The sequence below is a fragment of the Doryrhamphus excisus genome, chromosome 2 (assembly GCF_030265055.1).
Source record: "Doryrhamphus excisus isolate RoL2022-K1 chromosome 2, RoL_Dexc_1.0, whole genome shotgun sequence".
NCBI classification, from domain to species: domain Eukaryota; kingdom Metazoa; phylum Chordata; class Actinopteri; order Syngnathiformes; family Syngnathidae; genus Doryrhamphus; species Doryrhamphus excisus.
This window is the reverse complement of record NC_080467.1, coordinates 864,688-885,980: the sequence shown is the minus strand read 5'-3', so window position 1 is coordinate 885,980 and position 21,293 is coordinate 864,688. Positions and strand designations below refer to the sequence as shown.

General features: G+C 38.6%; 1 non-coding gene across 1 annotated transcript; it reads left to right on the top strand.

Annotated features, from left to right (window-relative positions):
- The first annotated feature begins 573 nt into the window (after positions 1-573).
- On the top strand, positions 574-667 carry trnai-uau (transfer RNA isoleucine (anticodon UAU)). Its single transcript has 2 exons — positions 574-611; positions 632-667. It is a non-coding gene; the product is annotated as a tRNA-Ile (tRNA).
- Positions 668-21,293: the final 20,626 nt, after the last annotated feature.

Sequence of the window (21,293 nt, the reverse complement as noted above, 5' to 3'; positions counted from 1 at the left end):
TCAATAATCTCATCCCAAAGACATTGATCAGTTCATAAACTGACCAATAAGCGGCAGCAATGTACCACCAAACTGAGGGAAAAGCAAGACCAACTCTATTGCGGTGGGAATTTTATGCAAACTTTTGTTATTTGTTACCACTCCTAATGTACGGCAACGTATCATGAACATTTGTGTGAAACTCCTCGATGTATGTTTCGTGACGTTACCAACAATGACGTTGCCGTCATTGTTATTTATTTGTTATGATTCCATTTCCAGTCTTCAATCATTATCATGCCGTTTCATTGAGTGTCCGCTGCATGTACCATTTTTAACTAAGCTACTGCACTTTACTATTACTATTGGTAATTGGTAAGAAAACAGTGCGTTGCCATTTATGTTACAAATCATATCGACAATACGAGTATACGAGGGTTTAAAAAATGTGTATTTATAAGTAGCATTGACTTGCATTAAAAACTTTAAGCACAGCAAGACAGACTTCGCTCAGGCATAAAAATGAGCGTTTACGTCCACGTGTATGCGTATGGGGTTTGGGTTATAAACTAATCTGCTCGCCTATTTAGCCGAGCTCCAGTGGCGCAATCGGTTAGCGCGCGGTACTTATATGACAGTACACTGTAGAGCAATGCCGAGGTTGTGAGTTCGAGCCTCACCTGGAGCAGAATTTTGAAAACACCATGTTATTTTCTCACGTAGAAGATTATAGTTCCGTGAGTGAGTTAACTATGACGTTGACTCTTTTGCGAACAAAGCGAACAAATTCATAGAGTTGTCAAAACTAGCAGCCAATAGGGGGCGAATTTCGTCCACCTATTCGAATACCCGCTTTTAAATGTCATCACGTTTAAATATTATCATCCTTCTCCATATATCATCACTTACAACAAATGTGTCAGTTACATTGTTAATGGTCGAAATCGCTGTAATTTGACAATGAATATGCAAATTTTAGATGTTTAGTAATTGCAACTCGGGACAACCTTTCATGGTGAAGTTGTCTATACCTACATAGTATGTGAATACATATTTATACAAGACATAACGAATAAGAGACACAAGGTTTAGAAGACCTGGTTGACAGTCGAAACAGAATGCATTTTTTAACTTGCAGTTTGCTATTCTACCAGCTGGGGGTGCTGTTGTCCATGGTTTGCGCTTTCTGTTATTCACTTCATGTTGCTCAACTGACACTTGAATATGATTGGCTGTGTGTTCTGTTTGAATGAAAACAGTTGGCCCAGTCGTGTCCCTCCAACATCTATGTCTTCTTAAATCTATGTGCATATACCTCATAGCAACTTCCTGCTCCGGGGTACACCCTGGACTGGTGGCCAGCCAATCACAGGGCACATATACACAAACAACCATTCACACTCACATTCATACCTATGGACAATTAAAAAAATAAATACATCAAATCAATATTACCCAATATAGACCACATAATAAGCAAAATTATACGTAATCAAGAGTCATGCTCGTTTGTGTTGAATATATTTTGGTGTTAGGGGAGCTGATTGGGGGGGACAGGAAGTGACATTGGGGGTTCAGAGTTGAGTTTTAGCTTGGTGGGGTTTATGGCTACAACAGTAACCCATGTTAGGGGTTATTATGGCTGTTGTGAGATAATTCAAACCTGCATTAAAAGCCCGTTTTTCTCATAATCAAGTCTGGTGCTTGTGTGTTTTCCTGAACAATACATAAACATCAGAATCAGAATCAGAATCAGAATCATTCTGATTCTGATTCTGATTCTGATTCTGATAATCAAGTCTGGTGCTTGTGTGTTTTCCTGAACAATACATAAACATTATCGACACATAGTGACTAGTGTACATATAATACTACATAGCATTGTAATGTCTTTGAATGCGTCTCCTAAATGCCTTGCATTGTTTTTTTAGTTCAATTAGCCATTTTCATGTTCACTTTATGCAAGAAATATGTCAAATGTGCATAAAAATTACATATTTTTTGATGAATAAATGCCATATGCTGCCAGATTTATTAATATATTTTTAAATTCTAAGGACCCCGGCAAATGACGGAATAATGGACGCACCCATAAAAAGCCCTAAACATTTTTCATACTCTAAACGATATAATACACGTGTTACATTAAGAAATATTGTACTTTCATCACAATGTGTTTTGTCAAAGCATCTTCCTGCTGTAAAATGTTGAGTGAACTGCTTTCTGAGACTGGTTTCATAGCCGAGGCACTCTTTTCTTCCACTTTCTAGTGAAGTTACCATGAAAAAAAGGAATTATTTACACTTTAAAGCAGGGAATAGCTGTGCATGGACTCCTTTGGATGGGATTTTAGCTGGCAACCTTTTAGTGTTACAGCCAACAGACACATGCGCACACTTATAGGTACATATATTGTTGGTGTTCAGCCGAGCACAATGTCATCATTTCCTTTTGGCATTCTGACAAAATGCTTCAACGCTGAAGTTTCTCTTGGCTTGATGGTGCAATGGAAGGAGAAAAGACAAAACAATAATAATAACGATTATACCTTTACGACTGGGGAATGCTAGCTATCGTACAACGATTCTGTGAGCAAATGTTCGTTACTAATCAGAGACAGATGTTTAATACAGCATGGGACACATAGCTTTGCGGTTTGTGGTATGTTTGAGGAAGGCTTGGCTCTTAACTTTAGGTCTTAAAATCGACTCAAATGTAGCATACATAAAAATACACCAAACGCTAGTATCATTTGAAGTATCGGTCAACTTGCCAGCGAGTGCATGCCAAAGATGTGTTGTTGCGTTATAAAAACAAGATGACTATATATCGCAATGCAGATGGAGTATTGGAGCTTATTCAATGCAATCAATCAATCAATTGACCAGTGATAGGTTGGACTATTTTATTAGGTTTTAGGGTTTCCTTTAAATTATTCACTTTAGCAGTGACAGAGTGAACCCTAACCTTAACCCTAACCCCTAACCCTAACCCCTAACCCTAACCCTAACCCTAACCCTAACCCTAACCCTAACCCTAACCCTAACCCTAACCCTAACCCTAACCCTAAAAGGTTCTCCTCTCATTCCGTGTGGAAGTGGTCATTTTTCGGCTTCTCGGTTTGTCATCCTCACTCCGTTTGAAACACTTTCTTAAGTGTACAAAAAGTAAATTGGAGAGGCTATGTAGTTAGCTCGCTAACTATACTAGTGGTGGCTGTCTGTTAGTTTGGAAGTGACTGTTGGGGTGTTATTTTATACCTACAAGGCTCTAATAATACTGACTGTATGTACAATCATCCCCCATTTGTCATCCCTAATTTTATCACAATAGAAAACCAGTTAACGACATTAGAATCATTATTAGAGCCCTGTAGACATGAAATAACAGCCCTATAGTAACCTTGATACAATACTATTAATAAATATTGTGGACATAAGCAATAATAAGACATAATAACTTATCTTTAGCAATGTTGTAGTGTCTGCAACATAATTTTCAAGGCATTAAAAAAACATCAACATCAGCCTATCATCCATGCTCACGATGATCACTTGAACGTTATGCAGGACTGCCAGTCTAACATGGACTGACAATACTACTAGCTTTGTTTACATCACATTGTGCCCTGCTTCGGCACAGGCTACGGGATCCCAAAAGGGACACAAAAGACGGCCATCGCTTTAACAATACGGTAGCAATCTAAGCGCTAGCTTGTTTACTCAAATTAGGTTGATGGTCAGCTTAATGCGGGATACGTATATGTCTCATCAATGTATCGTAGTAGTGACTACAATACTACATTTGACGTGTCTTTCAATATTTGGTCATCATAGTAAACCATAAATCAGCGATCAATTAATGAATTAATTGCTAACAAAGAATCATTACCCACATACATGATTTTTTTAAGCATTATTAAGCATTTGTTTTAGCAAAGTCGTCATCCGCGCATAAAATGTCAACCTCAAATTTGAACACAAAGAAAATACATTTTTACTGTACAAGGTTGTATCTTGTAAGAGTTTAAACGCTCTCTCCTGCAATCAGGCCTAGCGGGACCCGGTTAAAAAACCACATCCTCCATAATGTGCCCGCCCGTCCAGATTGATGTCACAAATAAGGGAGGGAATTCTTAAGAGCTTTTTTTTTGATTTATGCATGCACATGGCTGCCTGGAAGAGAAGAGTGGGATCTCGATGGCGGGCAAGTATTCTTTATCCGAGTCAAAGCCAAACGACATTCTTGGCTGCACTGACCCTTAACTCATCAGAGAGAGAGAGAGAGAGAGAAAGAGAGAGAGAAACACACAAAATGAAAGACAGGACGACTATTCATATGTTAATAGCAAATGTGTGTTTGACTTGGAATCGCACTCTTTTACTGTTCATTCGAAATTTTGATCCGTGTAGTACACAATAGCGTAAATACACACTTGGTTGCTACAACTAACATTATCATTTGTATTTTAAAATGTGTGCTTCATCGGCCATTCCAATACAGCTACTATCCCATTGTGTAATATTCACATTAGAAGTATACCTGTGAATACTTCAAGATTAAGGAAAATAGGGGAAATTGCGGCCTTCCACCACAATCGATGACAGTATGTGTTGCCAGATTGTTGCCCGAGTGATATTGCTGAATGACCGGGAGCTATGCAGCAGATCCAAAGAGAATTTTCTTCCCCATGATGATTACAATGCCGGAAACTAAAAACAGAAGGTGATCAAAAATTAATTAAATTAATTAAATAAAAAGATCGATTAATTTAGAAAATTTTTTGAAAAATTCATTCATTTTCTGGAGCCTATCCCAGCTGTCTTCGGGCGAGAGGCGGGGTACACCCTGGACTGTTGGCCAGCCAATCACAGGGCACATATAGACAAACAACCATTCACACTCACATTCATACCTATGGACAATTTGGAGTTAGCCAATTAACCTAGCATGTTTTTGGAATGTGGGAATGTGGGGAGAACATGCAATTGAGTGCATCCCATAATCAGTTCCCAGTTCCACATGTCCAAAAGGAGTAGGAAGAAGCAAAGCTTATTAAATCCTACCCCTCCATCTGGTACTTTTACAATCAGTAACTGTTACATTTGTTCACTTCCTGCTTTCCTAATATAGTTAAAGTTAAAATTAAAAATTTAAAAATTAAAAATTAAAAATTAAAAATTAAAAATTAAAAATTAAAAATTAAAAATTAAAAATTAAAAATTAAAAATAAAAAATAAAAAATAAAAAATAAAAAATAAAAATTTTTTAAATTTTTAATTTTTTTTCATTTTTTTCATTTTTTTTGTATTGTTTCTTGAATTGGCTCATCGTTGTGCATTGTTCGACTTCCTTTAGCTACTTGCTAAAAACATTTCCAGTTCTATGTTTGTTTGTTTTTTTTCCCGGTTTAATCTAAAATAATAGTTGTGAAATTATTGGATTGGGAATCAAAAACAATCAAAGTCCAAAACATTTTGTGACTTTGAATCTTACAAGACAGTTTATATGTAAAAGGAATGATGCTGTAATGGTCCATATATATATATGTTTGACTTCATATATACGTACATGCAAATTATGGGTAATCTCTCTATGGTATATCTAGAAATATTTGTCTACAAGTAATTTTGCTTGTGTGTTTGTTTATTCGTTCTGGGTGTTGTGTGGATCTGTCGGCGCCCAGCCATCGTTCTCCGTGGGCACATGAAGGGCAGCATGGTAGCTGGGGGTTGGGGGGGGGCAGGGAGCTGCTGACACGGCTGCCCGCTTCAAAGAGATGTTGCAGGAGATGTAGGCAAAGAGAGAACAGGCCGCCCATTATATTCACCTTCGCTGAGCCTGGGAACTCTGCACCCCTTCCTCCCGCCGCTGCCTGCGGTTGCAGACGGGGCGGCAAGTGTACTTACAGGTGCTGCGCAGGCTTTGCGATAGGGCGGAATTTGATCCTGTGGAAAAAAAAGGAAGGTTGCAAATATTCCATGTATTTCAATAAGGGGAAAGCATGGGCGGATGACAATGAGTGTAGTGTTGTGTGTAGAAATTCCTTGTTTTCTGGGCAATAAATGTAAATGTGAATTTTCACATTTTCAAAAAACACGAAAAGCAAAACAAACGTACGGTATGTCGAAATTAGGGCTGTCAAAAATATATGTTAATTAATTGTGATACATTTTTTGCATGCATTCACAGGCACCATAAACAACATCTTTATTATGCGTGTATGTGTAGTCTAAATAAACAAATACACAAATAAATTGTGGATATTCTGCTCGCTCACTTTGTAACTCTTAATACACATTGCGACACTTTAATATGATTAGAAATACTACAACATCGGTATTAAAAATTGATGAACAGAAAACGCGAAATCAACTTAAATTATGTGGTGTCCTTGTCTTTTCTACTTGTTATTGCTCATAATAACACAACTAAAGTCTTATTGGAATATTCTGCTATTAAAAAAAAATGATTTTCAGACATGTGTGCCATCTCTTAACTTATTATCGATTTTCAGTTATACATATTTATGATCCTGAAAATAAATTTGGTATATAATGGGCATAGATCAGATATAATGTGACATGGTGATTAAAAAAAAGATTAATCAATTTCAAAATCATTTAAATTTTAATTTAATTTTAATCATTATTATTATTATTATTATTATTATTATTATTATTATTATTATTATTATTATTATTATTATTATTATTATTATTATTATTATTATTATTATTATTATTATTGCAATTTGGCATTTTTACATTCTAAATGTATTTCTAAAATACGTATGTTTTATAGGTTGAATATGGACTATTATTAGTTCATGATTGTTTACATTTGTACAAATATTACCTATGTTTGTCAAAATTAAGCATTTTCAAGCATAAAAATGGTCAAATCAAAAAGTCAAATCAAATACAAATATAAGGCATTCAGAAGACGCATTCAAAGTAGTGATGCTCCGACTTATCAGACATCAATCAATATCAGCCGATTTCTTTGAAAAGGCATGTAATTGGCATATGCCGATTAATGTAAAAAAAAAAGTATACTATACTTATTGGTATTGATCGATTCCGCTCATGGATGATCAGTGCTGGAATCCGAATTGCAGACGTTGTGTGCATGTGGTATTCTTTTAGGGTTTGGTACCCCCAAAATTTACACTGGTCGCTGTCCTCCCACTCTTCTCGCCTCACATCGGAACACATTTAAAGCAAATCTTAAATTCCTGTTATTATTTCTACTATATCGGTGCCTATAGGGGTGTTATTTCATGTCTAAAGGGCTCTAATAATGTTTATTTAGAAGGTTAGAAACATGTTTTCTATGCTCTAACTACTGTTATATTTCTTGTCATAAACCTTCCAGACGGTGAATTATGATACGTTTCGGTTTCTGTATTGGCAGGGCCAGTCAGGTGTGTGGCTCAGCATGCCTTTGCTGTTTTATTAATAGCTCCTTGTGGACTATGAATGTGACTATTGAAATCAGGGGTGGGAGGAAGGCTTTAAGAGAGCCGAGCAAAGGAACCGGCGTGTTTGTGTATGTGCGAGCGGCCGGCTATGGTAGATTGGTATGTTTCGTTAGTGTCTGATGTGGGCAACCCAGGGGGGGGTGTCAGTTTATGTTGTGTAAGTGTGTAGATCGGAGGGGAGAAGTTGACATCATTCCTTCCACTGGTGGGGGGTTGTTATTATTGTTATTGTATTCGCCACGTTCATCCAGAAGAGCCCGAGTTCTGAAACTACAACAAATACTCTTCATTTCCTGTACTATATGCACACATTGGGTATGTGTTTGGGTATTATGCTCATTTTCGTCCCTTTGTATTGAGTTGTGGACTCCTATAGAGCAGCTACACACAATAACCCGCACAAAAGCTTTGTAGATCTTTCAGAATCTGTACCTATTCCAGCTGTATTTCCTGAATTTTAATATATTCCACCCACCTATTATGCTAATTTTCGGCCCTTCGTATTGAGTTGGGGACTCCGATAGAGCAGCTACACACAATAACCTGCACAGAAAGCTTTGTAGATCTTTCAGAATCTGTACCTATTCCAGCTGTATTTCCTGAATTTTAATATATTCCACCCACCTATTATGCTAATTTTCGGCCCTTCGTATTGAGTTGGGGACTCCGATAGAGCAGCTACACACAATAACCCGCACAGAAAGCTTTGTAGATCTTTCAGAATCTGTACCTACTCCAGCTGTATTTCCTGTATTTTTATGTATTCCACCCACCTATTATGCTCATTTTCGTCCCTTTGTATTGAGTTGTGGACTCCTATAGAGCAGCTACACACAATAACCCGTACAGAAAGCTTTTAGATCTTTCAGAATCTGTACCTATTCCAGTTGTATTTCCTGTATTTTAATATATTCCACCCACCTATTATGCTCATTTTCGGCCCTTTGTATTGAGTTGTGGACTCCTATAGAGCAGCTACACACAATAACCCGCACAGAAAGCTTTTAGATCTTTCAGAATCTGTACCTATTCCAGCTGTATTTCCTGTATTTTAATGTTTTCCACCCACCTATTATGCTCACTTCCGGCCCTTTGTATTGAGTTGTGGACTCCTATAGAGCAGCTACACACAATAACCCGCACAGAAAGCTTTGTAGATCTTTCAGAATCTGTACCTACTCCAGCTGTATTTCCTGTATTTTTATGTATTCCACCCACCTATTATGCTCATTTTCGTCCCTTTGTATTGAGTTGTGGACTCCTATAGAGCAGCTACACACAATAACCCGCACAAAAGCTTTGTAGATCTTTCAGAATCTGTACCTATTCCAGCTGTATTTCCTGTATTTTAATGTATTCCACCCACCTATTATGCTCATTTTTGTCCCTTTGTATTGAGTTGTGGACTCCTATAGAGCAGCTACACACAATAACTCGTACAGAAAGCTTTGTAGATCTTTCAGAATCTGTACCTACTCCAGCTGTATTTTAATGTATTCCACTCATGGCCACTTCTCTTTGATTGGTCCCACTCAGCTCATACAGTTTGTACCTGGGCACACCCATATAAGGAAGTCCAGCTCACTGTGATGTCACAGAGAGCTCTCTCTGAAACCTACCATTCAGACATGAAACTTTGGCATTGTTTAACATCACACTCACATTCATACCTATGGACAATTTGGAGTACCCGAAGATTCAAACCCAGGTTTTCCCGATCTCCTGACTGAGCGGCCGACATTACTCTTGTAAAATTACCGCTGATGTTTCTAATTTTGCATTTTTTTTTGTTAACCTAAATGTTGTTAGAACGTGCAGCTGGCCAATAAAAACAAAAAAAAAACAACAACAAATGTGCGACAAATGACCCCTGTACTGCACTTTGGAAACCCCTTTATTTGACTGAATGTAAAAGTGTAATAATAATATAACACGCAATATCTAATACACCCTCCAAACTGGTAGCTGCTCATAGGATTTCATTGCATTTAAAAATCGTCGCCCCTCGTTTATTGTGTTTAATTGGTTTGCAAAGTAGGATTAAATATTAATAAATAGAGCATGGAAAACATGTTTAGGACTTTCTAAATATGTTTTTTATTATTAGTAGAGCCCTTTATAACACCTCTTATAGTGACCTTTTTGATGTTTTAGTTTCTGTGTTTTAGCATACCAGGATGACAATATTCTTTCTAATGTGCATTTTGTAAATGTTTGTCCTTCGTGATCAAATTTAAAGAAATTAAATACATTTTTAGATATATAGCTCTAACAAATACACGGCGCTGCGAGCCTTCATGTCTACCTTCTCGGTGTCTTCATCGGAGATTAGGTCTGGTATTAGAGGGCCGTCCCTTTTCCCTACCTCGCATTCCACCGTCCCAAACATACACTCGCATACATAGCCTAATGTGACCCCATGGACCACCCCCCCCCAGCCTGTCCTACTTCAAAACACACATACAATCGCCTCACATCTCCCATTGGCGATGCTTCTCCCCTTCGTTAGGACATCAGACCAGGCAACCACAATCCCTCTTTAGCGGGCACCCAGACCTGTTGGATCAACAGACGGCCATGTCTATTGTCCCGCAGCTTGATGTGGCGTGTGTGTGTTGGTTTGGCCTGGCTACTAGGTCGGGGTGAGGTTTGAACAGCGTTGGATCCCCACTAATCCCACAAAAGCAGAGGTATACTCCAGTCCAGGACCTCCGGCGCTTTGAGTACACTCTCCACCTGCGTGCACACGAATTTACACAAAAGTACACACACTCGCTCAGGGTTGTGATTATCATTGTGGTTTAAATAACTATTAGCATTGATTCGTTTGCCATTTGAGAAGTTCCACAGTACTGACTTAACCCTTAGATGCACGAGTGACTGGACCCTACACTCTTCCATAAGTGGGTCAAAAATCACCCATACTAGAATCAATGCGTTTTTATGCCAATTTTGCTATTTTGGTTAGGAATAATCACTTGTATGATATTTAGTATTATATTTAGGACCACACAAGAATGATTTCATGTTAGAAACATCTTCATTTTTCACTTTTTTTCCATCTTTGAAAAAGAAAATGACCCCGTACAACAATAGAAAATGTGAGAACCCATTGTGTGTTGCATACAGGTAAGTTAAAAATGTGAATGGCATGATATCAAAAATATGTTTTTTGAGGAATACCTGGAATATGAAATGATAAAGATTTTTCATTACAAAGTTATTTCAAGAAAACAACCTGACTGAGTCATTTTTGACCTACTTATGGAAGGTTGGGGTAGTAACACAAAACAAAAATTTCTTAAAATTCATAAAAGATAAGTTAAAATGTGAATGGCATGATATCAAAAATATGTTTTTTGAGGAATACCCGGAATATGAAATGATAAAAAATTTTCATTACAAAGATATTTCAAGAAAACAACCTGACCGGGTCATTTTTTTACCCACTTATGGAAGGTTGGGATAGTAACACAAAACAAAAATTTCTTAAAATTTATAAAAGATAAGTTAAAAATGTGAATCGCATGATATCAAAAATATGTTTTTTGAGGAATACCTGGAATATGAAATGATAACAATTTTTCATTACAAAGATATTTCAAGAAAACAACCTGATTGAGTCATTTTTGACCTACTTATGGAAGGTTGGGGTAGTAACACAAAACAAAAAATTCTTAAAATGTATAAAAGATAAGTTAAAATGTGAATGGCATGATATCAAAAGTGTGTTTTTTGAGGAATACCTGGAATATGAAATGATAAAAATTTTTCATTACAAAGATATTTCAAGAAAACAACCTGACTGAGTCATTTTTGACCCACTTATGGAAGGTTGGGGTAGTAACACAAAACAAAAAATTCTTAAAATGTATAAAAGATAAGTTAAAAATGTGAATGGCATGATATCAAAAATATCATTTTTGAGGAATACCTGGAATATGAAATGATAACAATTTTTCATTACAAAGATATTTCAAGAAAACAACCTGACCGGGTCATTAGAAGGATCTAGAGCTGAACAATTCGAGGGAAAAAATCCAATTGTTTGTTTTGACAGATAATTTAAAGGCTATAATTTGTCTTAAACACTAAGAAATAATTACAGTCATACAGTATAGTGTGTAGAAAAAGTTGAGTTATACATCACTTTTTATCAAAACATCTTCCTCCTGGAAAATGTTAAGTGAATTGACTTGGATTCTTAGCTGCAGTGCTCATTTTTTTCCCCCTGTAGATAGCGCCATCAAAACACTTTCTATTTACAATACCATTGAAAATATACATACACTTCAAAGCAAGTGAAATACATCCACGAGTATCCTGTGGTGAGAATGCCAAACCGCAAATAGGTGGGGATATACATACAGTACTTGTATGACAATTATTAATGCTTAAAGTTATTTAACAATGCCTTTACAGTTAATAAAGGTTTTATGATGTTGACTATTCCGATGTACAGCTTACATTGTGGTCTACCTTACCAATGTGATGTAGGGTTACTTACAACAGAACGGTCTCCCAAGTGGGTCACCGATGTGACTGATCTAGTCACGGATCTAGTCAATAGATGTCACTGATCTAGTCAATAGATGTCACTGATCTAGTCAATAGATGTCACTGATCTAGTAAATAGATGTCACTGATCTAGTCAATAGATGTCACTGATCTAGTCAATAGATGTCACTGATGTAGTCAATAGAGTTCAGTTCAGTCCCTGTTGTACAGTCCCCGGTTGTACAGTCCAAGGTGGAGTACCTTTCGGCCTTAGTCGGATGGTCCTGAACCGGATAAGCGGTAGAAAATGGACGGATGGATAGTCTCCCAAGGTTATTGGGGACTGGGTGGCAGTACTGCCATCCGAGAGTCAAGCTGTTTGGGCCCGAAATGATTTGTCGCCGTGTTGGTCCAAAACATGCATGGAAGGACTTTGGGCTTGGAGGCCAGGTTGCATTAATAGATTGGGATTTTTTAAATCTGAAAAGTGTGGACAGTTAATCTTGATTTTTTAAAGACTGGTATTCCTCAGATTCGGTGCCCTTGAGATACTGGTTCTGTGAACCGGCATTTCTGTTCATGCTTTTGGAATTTGCAGAATTTTTAATCTGTATTTTGTATCATGGGTCTGGTGTTTGTGTGTTTTGGATTACTTCTGTTTTTTGACCGTTTGGACGTTCTACCCTATCGGCCACCGTATACCTCTCTCTACCGTCATACATAATTTAAGTTCATGTGAAACGCCGGTACCTTCAGCACAAGCTTTGATGAAAGACCTGTGTCTTCTTGACCTTCAGCTCTTTAAAAACTCCTCTTTGACTATTTCAGAAGAAAGAGTTAAGCCGTCAGGCATAAGTGTAATGCACACCGCCCATGTGAATTGACTTTAAATGGGGGGAGAAAGTCAGAACATGGCAAAAGGTTTTGATTTATGGGGGTAGAACCACATTTGATATTCATTTCCGCAGCTGCGGCCAGCTAAAAAAACAGCCTGCAAATAGACCCGTCTTGACAATGGCGCAGTGTAGCCTTCCAGTTTGTGTGTATGTCTGCGAGAGAGAACGAGAGAACGAGAAAGAGAGAGAGAGAGAGTGTCTCAGTCTGTGTGCGTCACTCCTATTTTAGGAATGTTTTGGGGTTCTTTCAGTCAAATTCACCGCAGATGTTTCTGATTCGCTAAACACATATAATAAGTAATTATTGAAAACACCTTTCACTTGCCCGGGATTGTGCGCTGCTTCATTTTGTGTAATCGAAGCTGTGGTTTTTCACAGCGGCGCTGGATCTGAGATTTTATTGAAAGCCCCGCAGTCAAGAGTTTCCTGAGAGAAGATGAGAGAAAAAGGAGCTTACAGAAATATTCCCCATCCCGCCTTAGTGAGTAAGATGGACGGAAAGACGGGAGGTCTGGCGATGAAGAGGGAAGGATCAGCAGATTTCATAGGCAGCCAGGTGTAGAGCGATGAAAGGATTTGTTGCGTTGAGATCCGGGAATGGTGAGGTTGCTCCACAAACTCATCTAACTTTCCAAAATACAAGAAAATTAATCACTATTAATTAATCTTAATGTTGTACTGTAGTGCATCAATATTATAGACAATGGAACGATGCAACATGCAAAATTAATACAGTTTAGTCGCTTATTCTGCTTTGTTTCTACCGATAAATCATCCGTTCATCATCTGTCACGTGTTCTTCTTATTAAAATATACCCACTTAAGTCATCGTCAACATACAAGACCGCCTTTGTTGACGTAAAAGATGTAATTTCCAGGAAAAATTGGTGAGTGTATCGCCAACTTCCTCATTAATCCCTGACACGGGCTACCGTTGGGGCTGTAACCCACGCTAAGCTAGAACTAGCATCTCAGTTTCTTGAAATTCTTCACTGAAACACATTTACAGCAACACACACAAGCAAAAATCTTACTTATATATCTTATTTTTGATTATTATGTTTACAATATTGGGTAATAAAAGTGTAACAGTGAATATAGGGGTGTTATTTCATGTCTACAGGGCTCTAATAATGTTAGTAAACATATTTAGAAGGGTGTAAACAGGCTACAATATATTGCTTTTTATGAATTAGGAATCCTAGTTCACAGAAATTCACTTATGACAGTTGGGCCTGGAAGTAATTAATTGCAATAAACATTGTATAAGCATTCAAATAAATGTATGCACAAATGCATGGAAAACAATGTCAAAAATTCTTTATTATCAGCAATTTTCATGTCTGGCAAGTGGTTAGTTTTGGTGATGTTGACATCTGCTTATGTTTACATCAGTCAACCTGTCCGAGTGGTGTCGACATTACATTAACGTTTTACAATAAAAAGCCATTATTACTGTAATCTAACTTTTGTCTGCAACATTCAGAACAAGCATGTTCACGTGTGTGGACTTCCTCTCTTTGTTAGAGTGATACAAATTTGAACCCTGCAAAACGTGCCTCAAAAATGTCTCACCGAGATCATCCATCAGTACGGATTTGGGAGAAAGCAGACAGGAAGTAGCATTTTTAGTGCAGGAGGAACTTTTGTTGTGTGCGGGGCTGCATCGGACTACAGATGATATGTGACTCGAGGTGTTGTGCGCACTGATATCATATATCCTCTCCGGGCACAAAAGAGGAGTCGGCTGCATCTGCACTTCAGAAGGCAGCGGATGTGGCAGGAGGGACCCAGCAGAGGTGGCTAAACGTGCTTTTCATTCAGGTTTTCAATGAATAATGTGTTCATGTTTTGGGAAAACAAGCATATGGGCGTTATTTGACTTGAAATAAGATGAAAGATGAAAATAAATGTTACAAAAATTAGTAGATATTGTAGATAAAATGATATTGCTAGTACAGTAAACCTCGGATATATTGGACTCGGGTATATCGGAAATTCGCTCACAACGGACAGATAAAAAAGAACCAATTTTTCTGTAATGCATTTCCAATAAAAATTCATTGCATATATCGGATTTTTTATAACGGATTTCGCCTATTTCGGACAAAATCTCCAGTCCCGTTCCAATGCATTTCCATTAAATTTCCCTCGCATATATCGGATGGCCGCATCGTGGTGTTCCGATTCGCCGAATCGTGACAGGCCGCTATACGACGTCATTTGCAGCGTTTGCAGCGTTGCCTGCGCGTCCAGGTACATTGGAAACATAGTCAAGGAAGTGCCTTTTTATAACGGATAAAATCCGATTTACGCATATACCGGATATAAATCCGATATATGCGTAAAACGGACATTTTCCGGTAACGGATTTCGCTTATATCGGACAAAACCAGTGGGAACAATTGAATCCGATATATCAGAGGATTACTGTAGTACATTTAAACATTTACACTGCATGTATGTTATCGGTATTGGTATCGGTATCGGTTGTTCTCACTCATGCAGTATTGGGATCGATAATCCCTATTTCAAACCCAAATAGATTTTTTCTTGTACCACAAAAACAATACTTGCGCAACATTAACTGCTCTCAACGGCCATAATTGTTTGTTGTGGTAGGGCATAACATTGATTGGAAATGATTTTACTATTTAAAAATATTACTTTGGGGTGACTTCACCACCAAAGCAAACGTCTTCAAAAGACGCTCACATTTGAAAATGATGATGTTTCGTGATGTGCCAATATGGTTAGGGAGGGTTTGTGGTTAGAAATGGTGAAACTCTGTGATGAAAGTGACGGAGAAGAGGATTTGAAAGTCTCCCACTACAACATACCGACACAGCAATTGCCCCACGGGGAGAACTTTTCAAAAGTTATCAAAATGACTCACATCAAATAACTGTGGAATGTCTTGATGCCTAAAAACACCAGATGGGAGTCATCACGTAACAATAAAAAAGCCGAATATACCAGACTGCTAACATGTCCGTTATTGTTTTATTCCCATATACAAAATAAATAGTAGAAGAGTTTCATGAAATTATGACATTGGTTTATTCTTCTTGTCTTTCATCGCGCTGGTCGTTCCTGGTGCATCTACATTCACACGTCACTGCCGAGCTGTGTTTGCACAAGCTTACACGACTACAAATTGGTGTCTGATTCTGCGGGGGTGTCTGGGTTCCTGTTCTCTATGTGGGTGTTTTCACTCTGTGTGTGCGCGCATGTCATTTTTAGAGACGGGGAGCAAGGCAGAAAGAAAGAGAACGAGATGGGATGGGGGATGACAAGCTGGATCTGATTATGGGTTGGAATGGCTGGGAGGGTTTGCGGTGCGGTGCTTTCTCAATAGTGCATTCCTGTGAGCAAGCCGGGGCAGGATCCATAATAGCTGCGGACCAGCTCCTGCCAGAGGGATTGGGTAAAAAGCAACAGGCTAGGCTAGCTAGACAGAAGCATCGGAGCCTTCGGTGACACTGCAACGTGATAAATGGGTTTCCAGTGGAACATGCAGTAGATCTAAGGCAGGGGTGCTCATTAAGTCGATTGCGAGCTACCGGTCGATCGCGGAGGTGGTACTGGTCGATCGCTGGTCGATCGCGGCGTGACATTACAAAAATATCATCCCAGCATCAATGCCGTCACTTGATTGATATACAGGGCAGCCATTCAGATGACAACTGAATGTTGCCCTTCGGGCGACCAATCAAATCAAACGACGTCTCTAAGTGCAGCAGAACTTACGATGTCAGCCTATCATCCATCCCCGTTACTTGATTGACATACAGGACAACCAATCAGATGACAACTGAATTTTGACCTTTAGGTCACCGCTCATGCGTAAACAACGATGCAAAGTGCTAAGCTAGTCGGCGAATTGCGAGATTTTAAGCCCTCGCTAAAGTTTATGGTCACTAAAATGAGTGAAGGAGCTGGACCAAGTAAAAAGGCAAAAACTGGACCAAGTAAAAAGGCAAAAAACATATCACTTCCATACGGATATGGAATATTATACGGATATTATGATACGGATATTATCCATGACTGATAAACATTTGGAAGTGTGCTTGAGGCTGGCTATCAGCAGCTACTGTCCGGACTATGCATCCCTGGCTGGTTCAATTCAGTGCAAGTCATCAAAGTAAACTCAGGTAATTACAAAACATTTTAATAGTTAATTATGTGTGTTTTGCAATATTGGCTCATTTGGTTATGTAAGGTACATCAACATACATTGTACGTACAAATAATCCTCAATACATTTGAAAATAAATAGATGTTTTGCATTTTTGTAGTGGGTAGATCATTTTGACTCGGTCATTTTAAAAGTAGCTCGCATGCTGAAAAAGTGTGAGCACCCCTGGTCTAAGGTCTAAGGTTGGAACAAGGGTTTATTGTGTGTGGATTCGAGGTGGGTGCCCAGTTCGCATGGCCTCTGAAACTGTCAACACTGAGTGACGTGACCTTTAGTTTTAAGGAAGCCGACTTAAGAGAGGCTTACGTATGCCAAGGTTGTGTTGTGTGTGCCAGCGGGAAATGGCGGCGCAAATCAGCACTTTTAAAAGTCAACCGTTGTTTGCCAGTGTGACCGCTGAGTTCTGGAAAAGAAAGAGTCACCTGCTATTTGGGATAAAATGCCAAACGTCGCTGACGGGTTTATTACATTTCTTGAACTCTTCCTGTTACTTTCTTTCACTCAATCACACACGCAAACACAAAGACCAAATCGAAATCATGTAACAGGCCTATCTTGGATACAACCCAACACAAAAGGTCTAGGGTCGCCGGTTAACCGGAACTTTGTTTACATTTTGAAACAATTTTCTCCATTGGAAGTCCAAAAGTACATAAGCAAAAGAACAAAACAGATTCATTCAGAAGACGCATTCAAAGGCGTAGGGATGATATGTGGCGTTCTACTGGTCTCTAAGTTTCAGTAACGTCACTCAAGACTCGCGAACACCAGACTTGATCGTCGGAACAACAGACTTTTATTCCCAGTCGGAATTGTCCCACAACAGGCACAATAATTTTCAACAACCGGCTACTGTTGCCACAGAAACCTAAACCAAGCTTGTGACGTTACTTCCTGTCCACCCCCCTCCTCAGCTCCCTTAGCACCAGAACACATTTATAACAAAACGCATGAGTCATGAATCTTACTATTCTCTTTACTTACTATGGGGGTGCTATTTTGTGTCTGGAGGGCTCCAATAATGGTAATGGTTTTATTTAATTTGAACATGCATCAGATTACAATTGAGTGCATCACACAGTTATTTCATAACTTTTTGACATTAAAATATAGATCATATTAGATCATATAACAATAACGTTCCCCCACGTTTCAACGTTAAGCTACTACGATGTTATTGTCTTTCTTTTATGAACTTGTTTTTGTTTTAATATTTTGACTTTATTTGTAGATATTTCCAATGTTGCAATGTTTTTTTGGGGGGGACTTTCTTGTTAAATTATATTTTTGGGATGTGCTGTGAAAAAAAATCAACTGTGGGCCACAAATGGCCCCCAGGCGGCACTTTGACACCCCTGGTCTAGAGCAATATTTTGCTGTAATGAAAATAATATTTTGATTTGTGACTAAAACTGAAATAAGACAAATGATTTTAAAAGATTCCTGCACAATGTATTAAATAGTAATGGTAATGGTAATGGTAATGGTTTTATTTCATTTGAACATGCATCAGATTCCAATTGAGTGCATCCCATAATCAGTTCCCAGTTCCACATGTCCAAAAGGAGTAGGAAGAAGCAAAGCTTATTAAATCCTACCCCTCCATCTGGTACTTTTACAATCAGTAACTGTTACTGTTACTGATATTTGTTCACTTCCTGCTTTCCTAATATATTTAAAATTTTTAAATTTTTAAATTTTTAAATTTTTAAATTTTTAAATTTTTAAATTTTTAAATTTTTAAATTTTTAAATTTTTAAAATTTTAAATTTCAAAATTTTTAAATTTTTAAATTTCAAAATTTTTAAATTTCAAAATTTTTAAATTTCAAATTTTTTTAATTTCAAAATTTTTAAATTAGTAATTTTTTTTAAATTTTAAATTTTTTAAAAATTTTAATTTTTTTTAAATTTTTAAATTTTTTGTCACATACCGAAGTACGAGGTGATATGAGCATCCAATGCCACAATGTGTACCATAGTAAGTGTCAATATAGTGATATATATAGCACATCATGACTGGTTCAAGACTCTTCATCCTTGTATTTAGCAAACATCAACTGCTTGTATTGTTTCTTGAATTGGCTCATCGTTGTGCATTGTTTGACTTCCTTACTCAATCCATTCCATAGTTTGGTTAATAATGGTTTTTTGTATTTAGAAGGTTGTTAGCAGGCTTTCTGTGCTACAACTATGAACACACACCCAGAAGTTGACGCTGACATTCTGACACGAGTCAGTGAAAATCAGAGAGGTCCTCATAAGGAAAGCTGATAAGGAAGCCTTCCTCCCTTTGCTTACTCATCCCAATCAGTGCCAGGAAATGTGCATGCGTGCGTGCGGTTGGAGGGGAAGGCTGGCTCGGCTTTTTCAGGTCTTTGCACAGCCCTTTGTTCCTTCAGCTACTCCTTCCACCGTTGCTGCTGACTGTAAACACCTCAACCAACTTACAAGGAAACCCCCCACGCCCTCCTCGCCTCTAGGTTTGATTTACTACAAGAAGGAAATAACATTAACTTGTCCATGCACCCCCCCCACCCCCCCCTCCACACTCACTCTTTGTTCAAAGGTTTGTTTACTATTCTCTGTATGGAAAATCCTTCAGGAATGTGAAGGAAGTGGGTGTTTCCTTCAGGAGCAATGTTTTAATAGGTTTGGGTGGAGGGGAACAAGAGAAGAGGGAGGATGGAGCAGCGATTCCAATATCCCAAAATGCTTCAGGTGGTCATGCAGGCGCTGTTTGTGCATGTGTGCAGTTGGCTTCAGGTTACTCGAGGCTGCAGTCATCATTCCTCTGGTTGTTTTATTCAATGTGTTTTAGGCCCATAATCTTGAGTGAACGCCTATGGGCAATATGTACTAGTGATGAGCGAGTCATGAACGAGTTGTTCAATAGACTTTAGTATTTTACTGTAGTATTTCACTGAATCTGATGTAGGTTTTGCACCCTGCAAAACATGCCACGAATAATGTCTGACTGGGGTGGTTTAAAAAGCTTTAGATTGGTGCGGCATTTGGGAGGCAAGCACTTGGCAGTGGTGAGTTCTCGAGACTCACAATGTGGTCATTTGTCGGGCAATGGCAAAAGACCTGGTCCCTTTGCCCAACTTGCAAGCATGGGCAAAATTTTGGTATGAATATCACCTCAGTACAGATTTGGACGCATGCAGACACTACGTAGGCCTTTTATTGCGTGGCTGCGTCGGCCTACGGATGACGTGTGACGTGCAACCACTTCTGACTCCGTAAGCGTGCATGCGGTGGGTGCACGTCAGTCTCTGCAGTTCCGCAGTTTGGCTGTCTAATGAGCGCGCACAGCTGGCTTGGACTGTGGCGAGTGTGGGTCTGCGATTCATAAGGTAGCGGATGCAGCTGGAGGGGCCCAGTAGAGGCGGGCAAACCTGCTTTTCGTTCAGGTTTTCAGTTCATAATGTGAGATGGGATCGGTATTGTATCGGCCAATTTCGATACAGATCCGGTTCGAGTCTCCACTTGGGTACTCGGTTTCCAAATTCAAAAACATGCTAGGTTAATTAGCGACTCCAAATTGTCCATAGATATGAATGTGAGTGTGAATGGTTGTTTGTCTATATGTGCCCTGTGATTGGCTGGTGACCAGTCCAGGGTGTACCCCGCCTCTTGTCTGAAGTCACCTGGGATAGGCTCCAGCATACCCGCAACCCTTGTGATGATAAAAGGGTATAGAAATTGTGAGGTCACTTGACGGTAGATTATCGGAGGCTAAGCCGGTGTGATCGGTCACATTTCAATCGACCATGTTTGTTTACACATTTTGTTAAAAAAAAAGGCATACCCTTTAAATGGGTATTCAGAAGGTTGGACATTTTTTTCTATGCTCTAACTCGGAAAATATTCAACGCACCACAATAAACGAGGGATTGCTGTATATCAATGTATGTGAAGGCTGTAGTCACTTAAGTGAGCTACAGTATTTTCTCAAAGACTTGGCTTCAAAAGAAACAGAAACCAGCTTAAACCGAGAATGATGTGTAGAGAACTGGCTTGGTTCTGGTTTGTCACGAAGGATCTGGGCATGCCTTGATGGACCTTGCTGAAAGTGGCCTTTCCCAAATTGTTTCCACAGTGTTTGAAAGAAAACAATGCAATAAGGTTTAATGTCCTGTTCAATTGTTATTGTTGACATTTGGGTTTCTTTGTCATTGCTACGATTTTAGTGCTGGTTTCACCCTTTTTCAACCAGTATCAGCCACCTTTTT